The following is a 10,854-nucleotide window of genomic DNA, read 5'->3' on the forward strand; positions in this document are numbered from 1 at the left end:
CTATCTATCCATCCATCCTTCTATGTTTAAGTCTACATATTCTATTGAGAAGTTTCTATATAACAACTTTTTATTCACAAATTTTCTCATGTGAAAGTTCCCAAAGGGGGTAGAGGGAATAAAACTATCCATTAAAATAAGTGTGAAAATCAAAGTGTCTGCTTTTAGCTCAACTTTTGCCACTTGCTGACAAGTGACTCACAGTCTCTCACCTTCAAGAAACATAAAGCAAAGGGGTGACGAAGCTAAGGATGACGTAGTCTTTAACAAAAAAAGAAAAATTAAAGCATTAAAAGTTGGTTCCTAATTATCCTGCTTTATTAGAATCTTCTCAAAGTTTTTAAACATTGTTGGTTCCCATTTGTAACTTGAAATCATCCATAAAGCAACCAAATCCAACCAAGAGGAAAGGAAGAGTCTCAGTATGAAGATAAATTTCTGAACATGTCCTTAGCAAGTCTGTGGTTCTTATGTGAAAACCACTTAGAGAATCAACAGCTATTTGCCTGAGACTCACTGACCTTAACCTCTAGTGATCTTCACCAGTGAAGGAATCTGGCAAGAAGGTCACACACAGCCTTGTATTTTGCATGATAATGTTTGGGCTGTAATGTAATTGGGCTTGAGATGTTGGACAATAATTAGCAACTCTTACAAAGTAAGTCAAAAAGGACCTTGGTGGAAAAGCCCCAGAAAAGAAGCCTGAACTTTCCAGCCAGCCTCGAACTTGGCCTTCTCTGCTGTGCTTCTGTGGCAGAATGGGAGCCCCCTCTGCCGCAGGGAAGGAGGCACAGTGGCCCCTTCAGCTAGCTCTAGAGCCTCAGGCACCTGTTTGTTCTTTATTTAGTAATAGTCCACTGTGCAATCTACTATTCTCAACTATCTTCTCTATTTTTATCCCTGTCAGAAGCTGGATATCCCTGGCTCATGTGCTGCCTGGGTCCTGACCCTCTCATCTGCCCCACTCCACCTACAAATATAAAAATATTTCCATCAAATAAATACAAATATGTTAGTGGAATGACTTACTGTCTTGGGCTGAATTCTTCTCTTGCCTAAGCCTCCTGGCTACCCTTAAATTCCCCCTGGGTGAAAATCAATAATAAGGAGGGCTTTGTGGAGCATTCCTCAAACACATCCCTCTTGGGAGAAGGTTAGTCTTAAATAGTTTCCAGTTCATGGCTCATCTTTTCACTATTAGGGTTTTTTTTTTTTTTAAGGGTAATTACTCAGGTGTCCAAATCAAGAATCCTTAGGCTTTGTAACTACATTTATGTGGTGATGATAAAGCTAAACATAGGAAATTTTACTTGTTTTGATGCAAGAAGGTTCACATGAAGGTTAATATTCTTGAAAAGACATAAAAATATGTAAATTTTCTCCAAAATAACTCAAACTGTTTAATAGCACTATCCAATAAAAATAAAATGCCAACCACATGTGTAACTTTAAAATTTTTAAGGGTCACATCAGAACAGTTAAAAAGAAACAAGTAGAATTAATTTTAATAGAGTATTTTATTTAACCCAATATATCTGCAGTATTATCATTTGATATGTAATCAATACAAAAAAAACAGTGATATTTTATATCCTTATCTTTGTTCTAATTGGTGGCTATTAGGTATGTAACTTACAATTGCAATGCCTCTCAAATTGTACTAGTTATATTTCATGTCCTCAGCAACTACCCATGGCTAAAGACTAACATATTGGATAATGAAATTCCAAAATAATCCAAATCAAAATCTAAGTTAAAAAAAACCATAAAAGTCAAAAATCCTGAAAGCTTTCTAAAATTTATAAAGAATCTCAAAAACATTTGAAAAAATAGTAAAGTACTAGTAGAAATACAGAAATTTAGTGGGGTAGCAAAACTTACAAGTTTATTGTAATAATTAAAATGTGTCATCTTACAGAGAAAGGATAACATTTGATAGTGTTAGGATAACTATTTAAGAAAGTGGGGAAATAATTTTTTTATGTTCAACACCTTTTCACACTACATAAAAGTAAATTGCAAATAGTTTAAAGAATGCTGTTTAAAATTAAAAAAGAAAAATTAGAAAATAGATGAGTTCTTATATTTTCAGAGGGTTAATTATTTTCTAATAATGATAAATTATAAAGGAAAGAATTCAGATACAACAAATAAATTAAAACATATAGAAAAGTAATGCAAGAGAATGAAAGAATTTGAAGAAAATTTGTAAAATGTATAGATTTATTTTAAAACAAGTAATCAGGATACCAATTGGAGAATACGAACAGAAAATTCATATTTAAGAAGTAGCAAATAGAATCACGATTTGTAAAACAATAATAACCATGAGCAATATTTCAGATCAATTAAATTCACTTATTCAGTATTTATAAAGCACTTACTACATACAAGGAATTCTTCAAGGTTCTAGAGACCTACAATTGAACAATATAAGCCAAAACCCCTGCTTTCATGGAATTTGTGTATTCCATTAAAAAAACTCCATTTTTAATATTCCATTATGGAGATAAATGATAAAAAGATAATGTAAATACACTCAATAGGATAGTGTCAAATACCAAAGAAAGTAGAGTATGGGCTGTGTATTAGTCAGCTTTTTCACTGCTGTGACTAAAGGACCCAACCAGAATAACTGTAGAGGAGGAAAGTTCTATTTGAAGGCTCACGGTTTCAGAGGTCTCACTCCACAAACAGCTGGCTCAGTTCCTCAGGGTTCAAGGTGAGGCAGAACATGGTGGCAGAGGGAAGCAGAGAACTCTGGAGATACAAAATATATACCCTATAGCCACGCCCCCCAATGAACTGCCCCCAGCCACACCCCACCTGCCTCCAGTTTTTACTCTATTAATCCCATCAGGGATTAATTCACTGATTAGGTTAAGGCTATAGCCCAATCATTTCTTCTCCAAACCTTCTTGCATTGTCTCACACGTGAACTTTTGTGGGACACGACATCCAAACCATAATAGGACCTGAGAGTTGGGAAGGGGTGCTATCCAGGAAAGCCTTGCTACTGAGTGACATGTGAGCCAGGCTACTGTTGGGAGAAATGGACATGCCCCACAGAGGGGAAAGCCAGTAGGAAATGTGCTGAGCAAAAGGGTAGAAGCAAAGAAAAGAATGGAGATCAGAGATTGGTCTTGCAGAGTATTACAGGTCATCGTAACAATATTAGCTTCTATTCTAAATGAGATGGGAAATCATTTAAAGTTTCTAAGTAGACAATGATTTGATTCGACTTTGTTTTAAAATCTGTGTTTTTGCATGTGGAGATTAGAATGTAGAATGTGAAGAACAGACTCCACGGAACAAAAGCAAGAGCAGGAAGAGAAGTTTCAAAACTTTCATAGAAATGAGGATAGCCCATGAAGAAGTTGGTAGAAACCATAAGAGGGAACCAATTTAGGGTACTTTAAATTTCAAGTTTTCCTAGTAGATCAGGTGTGAGCTGAGAGAGTTGGCTGGAGTTTTGTGTCCAAGGAAGGGAAGGAACAAATGAAAGGCAACAGAATTCCAATACTGGAAAGACAGCTCTTAAATGATCCGGTTTCAAGAACAAAAATCAGAAATTTCTTTTTGGACATGTTGTTTTTTGCTGCAAAGTTGATATCCAAATGCAGAGATTAAGTAAGTTTTTAGAATATTTATTAATATAGTCTAGTACAATAAAGAACCAAAGAAGAAAATCACTCGATAATCTCAATAAATGCAAAAGAAGTATTTCATAAAGCACCTATGGGGGACATTCTTAAAGAAATTTAAGAATAGAAATTGAAAATAACATATAACCTAAACCTACTACAGATACAATCATTATATGCATTCCTTTAAATTTCTACACTACAACACAAATGCTTACTCTTTGATGGGGTATTGTACCAGAGATTATGCGAATAATTAAAAAATAAGCAGATGGTGTACAAATTAAAAAGTAAGACATATCTGGTTAGAGCTAATAAGACTTCAGAATAATTGGAGGTTACAAGATCAAAAGCTTTACTCTATTGTTGGCACACTTCTTGTAAAAGAAGAGTCAAAAAGTATTTTCACCTTTGTAAACCATAAGGTCCCTATCACAACTACTCAGCTTTGCTACTGTGGCCGGAAAGCAGACATAGACAATATATAAATGAATGGACATACCTGAGTTCCAATAAAACTTTTATTTGTAAAAGCAAATGGTGGGCCAGATGGAACACAGTTTGTGAACTTTACACCAACATTACCAGCTAGAAAAGGGAATAGAAAATGAATTACCATACCTGTAATCCCAGCAGCTCAGGAGGATGAGGCAGGAGGATCATGAGTTCAAAACCAGCCTCAGCAATTTATCGAGGCCTTGAGCAACTCAGTGTGACCCTGTCTCTAACTAAAATATTTTAAAAAGGTTGGGGATGCACTTCAGTGGTTAAGTGCCCCTGGATTCAGTCCCTGGTGCACTCCCTCCCCCTCCCCCCCAAAAAAAGAAAGAAAAAGAAAATTAAACACCTTTCACCAACGAAAACTATAATACATTTAGGAACTAATTGCAGCAAATCAGCAAATATGACTTGATACCTTTACAGAGAGCATTTTTAAATGCTTGAAGGACATCTATTTATTTATTTATTTATTTATTTATTTTACTATTTTAATTTCCTTTTTCTTTTTTTTTTTAATTGTTGGTTGTTCAAAACATTACATAGTTCTTTTTTTATTTTAAATTTTTGTTATATTTCTAACAAAATGTGATGTTTGAATATATTTTCATCCACACTAGCACAGGAGCTCAAAGGGAATCTTGTTATAACAGATAAAAACAATTGCAAGTCAAATGCAGGAAGGAACTTTTCAAGATGCAGTGACACTTTCAGAGGACATGTGCATTAATTGTAGGGACAGACCATCCTTCATGCCCCTAGCACTCTGAAGTCTTACATCATATAAACACAGTGAGCACTCTGACTAGTTAACACTCATGGGATATTTTTTTTCTCGAAAATCAATTAATCAATCAATCAATCAATCAATCAATCCAGTCCATTAAAGTGACTTCTTTCAAAGAAATAATAACACATCTCAATTTTGTACTAAAATGCCATTAAATAACAACAAAAACATGCTTAGTGGGAGGATTATTGACAAGGTCAATGATTAAGTAAGAAGGATTAGATATTCAGAGCTTGAATAAATCAGTGAATTATATGTTGCATTTCAGAAAAAAATTCATTCCAATTCTAGTCACTGAAAATGTGTGTCTGTAATGAACATGTGGATGAGACATCGTGTTGTGCTCTATAAGGAAATAGAAATTCAAAATCTTCACCATCACTATCCACGTGTTTTCAGATTTAGGGCAGTACACATGGTACATGGGCATGTTTATATAATTCCTTCTTTTTATGTTGCCTCCTTACATATGGGTATAGGTACATCTGCCTCCAGTTTATAGTCAAACCTTGAAAATCATGTTAGTATTTATGCTTTAAGTCTACATTCTCTATTGACATTCACTTTTTCAAGATTCTAAGTTTCCAGTGGCATATCAGTCCACACTTAAACTGATACTCACTAGTGATGAATTCATATCCTTTAATTCTAGTGTATTTCATAGGATTATATAATGCTTTCTAAAACCCAAGCAGATTTAACATGCACATACCTAGTTTATTTATTTATTTATTTTTATTTTTATTTTTTTAAATTTATTTTTATTGTTGGTTGTTCAAAACATTACATAGTTCTTGATATATTATATTTCACACTTTGATTCAAGTGGGTTATGAACTCCCATTTTTACCCCATATACAGATTGCAGAATCACATCAGTTACACTTCCATTGATTTACATATTGACATACTCAAGTCTGTTGTATTCTGCTGCCTTTCCTATCCTCTACTATCCTCCCTCCCCTCCCCTCCCCTCTTCTCTCTCTACCCCCTCTACTGTAATTCATTCCTCCCCCTTGTATTATTTTTCCCTTTCCCCTCACTTCCTCTTGTATGTAATTTTGTATAACCCTGAGGGTCTCCTTCCATTTCCATGCAATTTCCCTTCTCTCTCCCTTTCCCTCCCACCTCTCATCCTTGTTTAATGTTGGTCTTCTCCTCATGCTCTTCTTCCCTAGTCTGTTCTTAGTTACTCTCCTTATATCAAAGAAGACATTTGGCATTTGTTTTTTAGGGCTTGGCTAGCTTCACTTAGCATAATCTGCTCTAATGCCATCCATTTCCCTCCAAATTCTATGATTTTGTCATTTTTTAATGCAGAGTAATACTCCATTGTGTATAAATGCCACATTTTTTTTATCCATTCGTCTATTGAAGGGCATCTAGGTTGCTTCCACAGTCTTGCTATTGTGAATTGTGCTGCTATGAACATCGATGTAGCAGTGTCCCTGTAGCATGCTCTTTTTACGTCTTTAGGGAATAGACCAAGAAGGGGAATAGCTGGGTCAAATGGTGATTCCATTCCCAGCTTTCCAAGAAATCTCCATACTGCTTTCCAAATTGGCTGCACCAATTTGCAGTCCCACCAGCAATGTACAAGTGTACCCTTTTCTCCACATCCTCGCCAGCACTTGTTGTTGTTTGACTTCATAGTGGCTGCCAATCTTACTGGAGTGAGATGGTATCTTAGGGTGGTTTTGATTTGCATTTCTCTGACTGCTAGAGATGGTGAGCATTTTTCCATGTACTTGTTGATCGATTGTATGTCCTCCTCTGAGAAGTGTCTGTTCAGGTCCTTGGCCCATTTGTTGATTGGGTTATTTGTTATTTTATTGTCTAATTTTTTGAGTTCTTTTATACTCTGGATATTAGGGCTCTATCTGAAGTGTGAGGAGTAAAGATTTGTTCCCATGATGTAGGCTCCCTATTTACCTCTCTTATTGTTTCTTTTGCTGAGAAAAAACTTTTTAGTTTGAGTAAGTCCCATTTGTTGATTCTAGATGTTAACTCTTATGCTATGGGTGTCCTATTGAGGAATTTGGAGCCCGACCCCACAGTATGTAGGTCGTAGCCAACTTTCTCTTCTATCAGATGCCGTGTCTCTGATTTGATATCAAGCTCCTTGATCCATTTTGAGTTAACTTTTGTGCATGGCAAGAGGAAGGGATTCAGTTTCATTTTGTTGCATATGGATTTCCAGTTTTCCCAGCACCATTTGTTGAAGATGCTATCCTTCCTCCATTGCATGCTTTTAGCCCCTTTATCAAATATAAGAAAGTTGTAGTTTTGTGGGTTGGTTTCTGTGTCCTCTATTCTGTACCATTGGTCCACCCGCCTGTTTTGGTACCAGTACCATGCTGTTTTTGTTACTATTGCTCTGTAGTATAGTTTGAAGTCTGGTATCGTAATACCACCTGATTCACACTTCCTGCTTAGCATTGTTTTTGCTATTCTGGGTCTTTTATTTTTCCATATGAATTTCATGATTGCTTTCTCTATTTCTACAAGAAATGCCGTTGGGATTTTGATTGGCATTGCATTAAACCTATAGAGAACTTTTGGTAATATCGCCATTTTGATGATGTTAGTTCTGCCTATCCATGAACAGGGTATATTTTCCCATCTTCTAAGGTCTTCTTCAATTTCTCTCTTTAGGGTTCTGTAGTTTTCATTGTATAAGTCTTTAACCTCTTTTGTTAGGTTGATTCCCAAGTATTTTATTATTTTTGAGGATATTGTGAATGGAGTGGTTGTCCTCATTTCCATTTCAGAGGATTTGTTGCTGATATACAGGAATGCCTTTGATTTATGCGTGTTGATTTTATATCCTGCCACTTTGCTGAATTCATTTATTAGCTCTAATAGTTTCTTTGTAGACCCTTTTGGGTCTGCTAGGTATAGAATCATGTCATCTGCAAATAGTGATAATTTAAGTTATTCTTTTCCTATTTTTATGCCTTTAATTTCTTTCATCTGTCTAATTGCTCTGGCCAGTGTTTCGAGAACTATGTTGAACAGAAGTGATGAGAGAGGGCATCCCTGTCTTGTTCCAGACTTTAGAAGGAATGCCTTCAATTTTTCTCCATTCAGAATGATGCTAGCCTGAGGCTTAGCATAGATTGCTTTTACAATGTTGAGGTATGTTCCTGTTATCCCTAGTTTTTCTAGTGTTTTGAACATAAAGGGATGCTGTACTTTGTCCAATGCTTTTTCTGCATCTATCGAGATGATCATATGGTTCTTATTTTTAAGTCTATTGATGTGGTGAATAACATTTATTGATTTCCGTATATTGAACCAGCCTTGCATCCCAGGGATGAATCCTACTTGATCATGGTGCACAATTCTTTTAATATGTTTTTGTATCCGATTCACCAGAATTTTATTGAGGATTTTTGCATCTAGGTTCATTAGAGATATTGGTCTGTAGTTCTCTTTCTTTGAAGTGTCTTTGTCTGGTTTCGGAATCAGGGTGATGTTGGCCTCGTAGAATGAATTTGGAACTTCTCCCTCTTTTTTTATTTCCTGAAATAGCTTGAAAAGTATTGGTATTAGTTCCTCTTTAAAGGTTTTGTAAAACTCTGCTGTATACCCATCTGGTCCTGGGCTTTTCTTAGTTGGTAGTCTTTTGATGGTTTCTTCTATTTCCTCAATTGATATTGGTCTGTTTAGGTTATCTATATCCTCCTGACTCAATCTGGGCAGATTATATGACTTAAGAAATTTATCGATGCCTTCACTATCTTCTATTTTATTGGAGTATAAGGTTTCAAAATAATTTCTGATTATCTTCTGTATTTCTGAAGTGTCTGTTGTGATATTGCCTTTTTCACCCCGTATGCTAGTAATTTGAGTTCTCTCTCTTCTTCTCTTCATTAGCATGGCTAAGGGTCTGTCGATTTTATTTATTTTTTCAAAGAACCAACTTTTAGTTTTGTCAATTTTTTCAATTGTTTCTTTTGTTTCGATTTCATTAATTTCAGCTCTGATTTTAATTATATCTTGCCTTCTACTTCTTTTGCTGTTGTTTTGCTCTTCTTTTTCTAGGATTTTGAGATGAAGTATGAGATCATTTATTTGTTGGTTTTTTCTTTTTTTAAGGAATGAACTCCAAGCAATGAATTTTCCTCTTAGAACTGCTTTCAATGTGTCCCATAGATTCTGATATGTTGTGTCTGTGTTTTCATTTAACTCTAAGAATTTTTTAATTTCCTCCTTGATGTCTTCTAAAACCCATTGATCATTCAGTAACCTATTGTTCATTCTCCAAGTGATGCATGATTTTTCCTTCCTTCTTTTATCGTTGATTTTCAGTTTCATTCCATTATGATCAGATAAGATGTGTGGTATTATCTCTACTCCTTTATATTGTCTAAGAGTTGCCCTGTAACATAATATATGATCTATTTTTTAGAAGGATCCATGTGCTGCTGAGAAAAAAGTATAACTGCTTGATATTGGGTGGTATATTCTATATATGTCAATTAAGTCTAGGTTGTTAATTGTGTTATTGAGTTCTATAGTTTCCTTATTCAACTTTTGTTTGGAATATCTGTCCAGTGGTGAGAGAGGTGTGTTGAAGTCTCCCATGATTATTGTATGGTGGTCTATTAGACTCTTGAACATGAGAAGAGTTTGCTTGATGAAAATAGTTGCACCATTATTTGGGGCATATATATTTATGATTGTTATGTCTTTTTGGTGTACGGTTCCCTTGAGCAGTATGTAGTGTCCCTCTTTATCCCTTTTGATTAACTTTGGCTTGAAATCTATTTTATTTGATATGAGTATGGACACTCCTGCTTGTTTCCGCAGTCCATATGAGTGATATGATTTTTCCCAACCTTTCACCTTCAGTCTATGTATGTCTTTTCCTATCAAATGCATCTCGTGTAGGCAGCATATTGTTGAGTCTTGTTTTGTGATCCATTCAACTAGCCTGTGTCTCTTAATTGGTGAGTTTAAGCCACTAACATTTAGGGTTATTAATGAGATATGGTTTAAAAATATGGAATGCTTCACGAATTTGCGTGTCATCCTTGCGCAGGGGCCATGCTAATCTTCTCTGTATCATTCCAATTTTAGTATATGTGCTGCCAAAGCGAGCACTGAAGGACATTTAAAAGATCCTGAACAAGTGAAGAATGCCATGTTCAAAAATGAGTAATTTTCATTGTGAGTATATCAATATTTTCCAGATTAATATCTAAGTTAATTATAATCCAAATTAAAGTTTTAGCAACATTTTTCAAAAATATGAAAAAATTATTCTATAATTGATATGAAATATAAAAACCTATGAATAACTCAGGCAAAAATAAGACAAAGTAGGATGCTTCTAGATTAAAGCTACAAAGATTTAGGACTAAAAACAAAATGATATTGGTACAGAACAGATAAACTAATGAAATTTCAAAGTGTGTGTGCATGCATGTGTGTGTGTGTGTGTGTGTGTGTGTGTGCACGCACATACAGTTTTTACTCAGTATGCATGGAGGATTGGGTCTAGCTTCTTCGATCTTCTGAGAAAATCGGACTCTCTATCTTCTTTGCTCTTCTAAAGTGGGCTCTGCCACTGATTCTCCAAATGCCTTTGGTCTCCAACTAGGATAGCACCATTGATCTCTCTTGTTCTGGGGCTTCAGCCTCCTGGACTGCCCAGCTACTGGTTCTTGCAGGTCTCCAGCCTGCAGATGGCCATTGTGGACTATCCAGCTTCTGATCGGGTAAGCAAACCTAATAAATCCTCTTTTTATAATTATACCTACTGTTGATTCTGTTCCTCTAGAGAACCCAGAGTAATACAAAAGGAATATTAGAATCAATCGGACTGGGCACAGTTGGTGCATGCCTGTAATCTGGCTCCGGAGACTGAGGCAGGAGGATGGCAAGTTCAAAGCCAGCCTCAGCAAAAGCAAGGAG

The 10,854-nt window shown here is 35.6% G+C and overlaps 1 non-coding gene across 1 annotated transcript; it reads right to left on the bottom strand.

The window, feature by feature from the left end:
• Nucleotides 1–9,934: 9,934 nt before the first annotated feature.
• On the bottom strand, nt 9,935–10,041 carry LOC144365737 (U6 spliceosomal RNA). Its single transcript, XR_013424524.1, has one exon. It is a non-coding gene; the product is annotated as a U6 spliceosomal RNA (small nuclear RNA).
• Nucleotides 10,042–10,854: the final 813 nt, after the last annotated feature.

The sequence above is a fragment of the Ictidomys tridecemlineatus genome, chromosome 7 (assembly GCF_052094955.1).
Source record: "Ictidomys tridecemlineatus isolate mIctTri1 chromosome 7, mIctTri1.hap1, whole genome shotgun sequence".
Lineage (NCBI taxonomy): Eukaryota > Metazoa > Chordata > Mammalia > Rodentia > Sciuridae > Ictidomys > Ictidomys tridecemlineatus.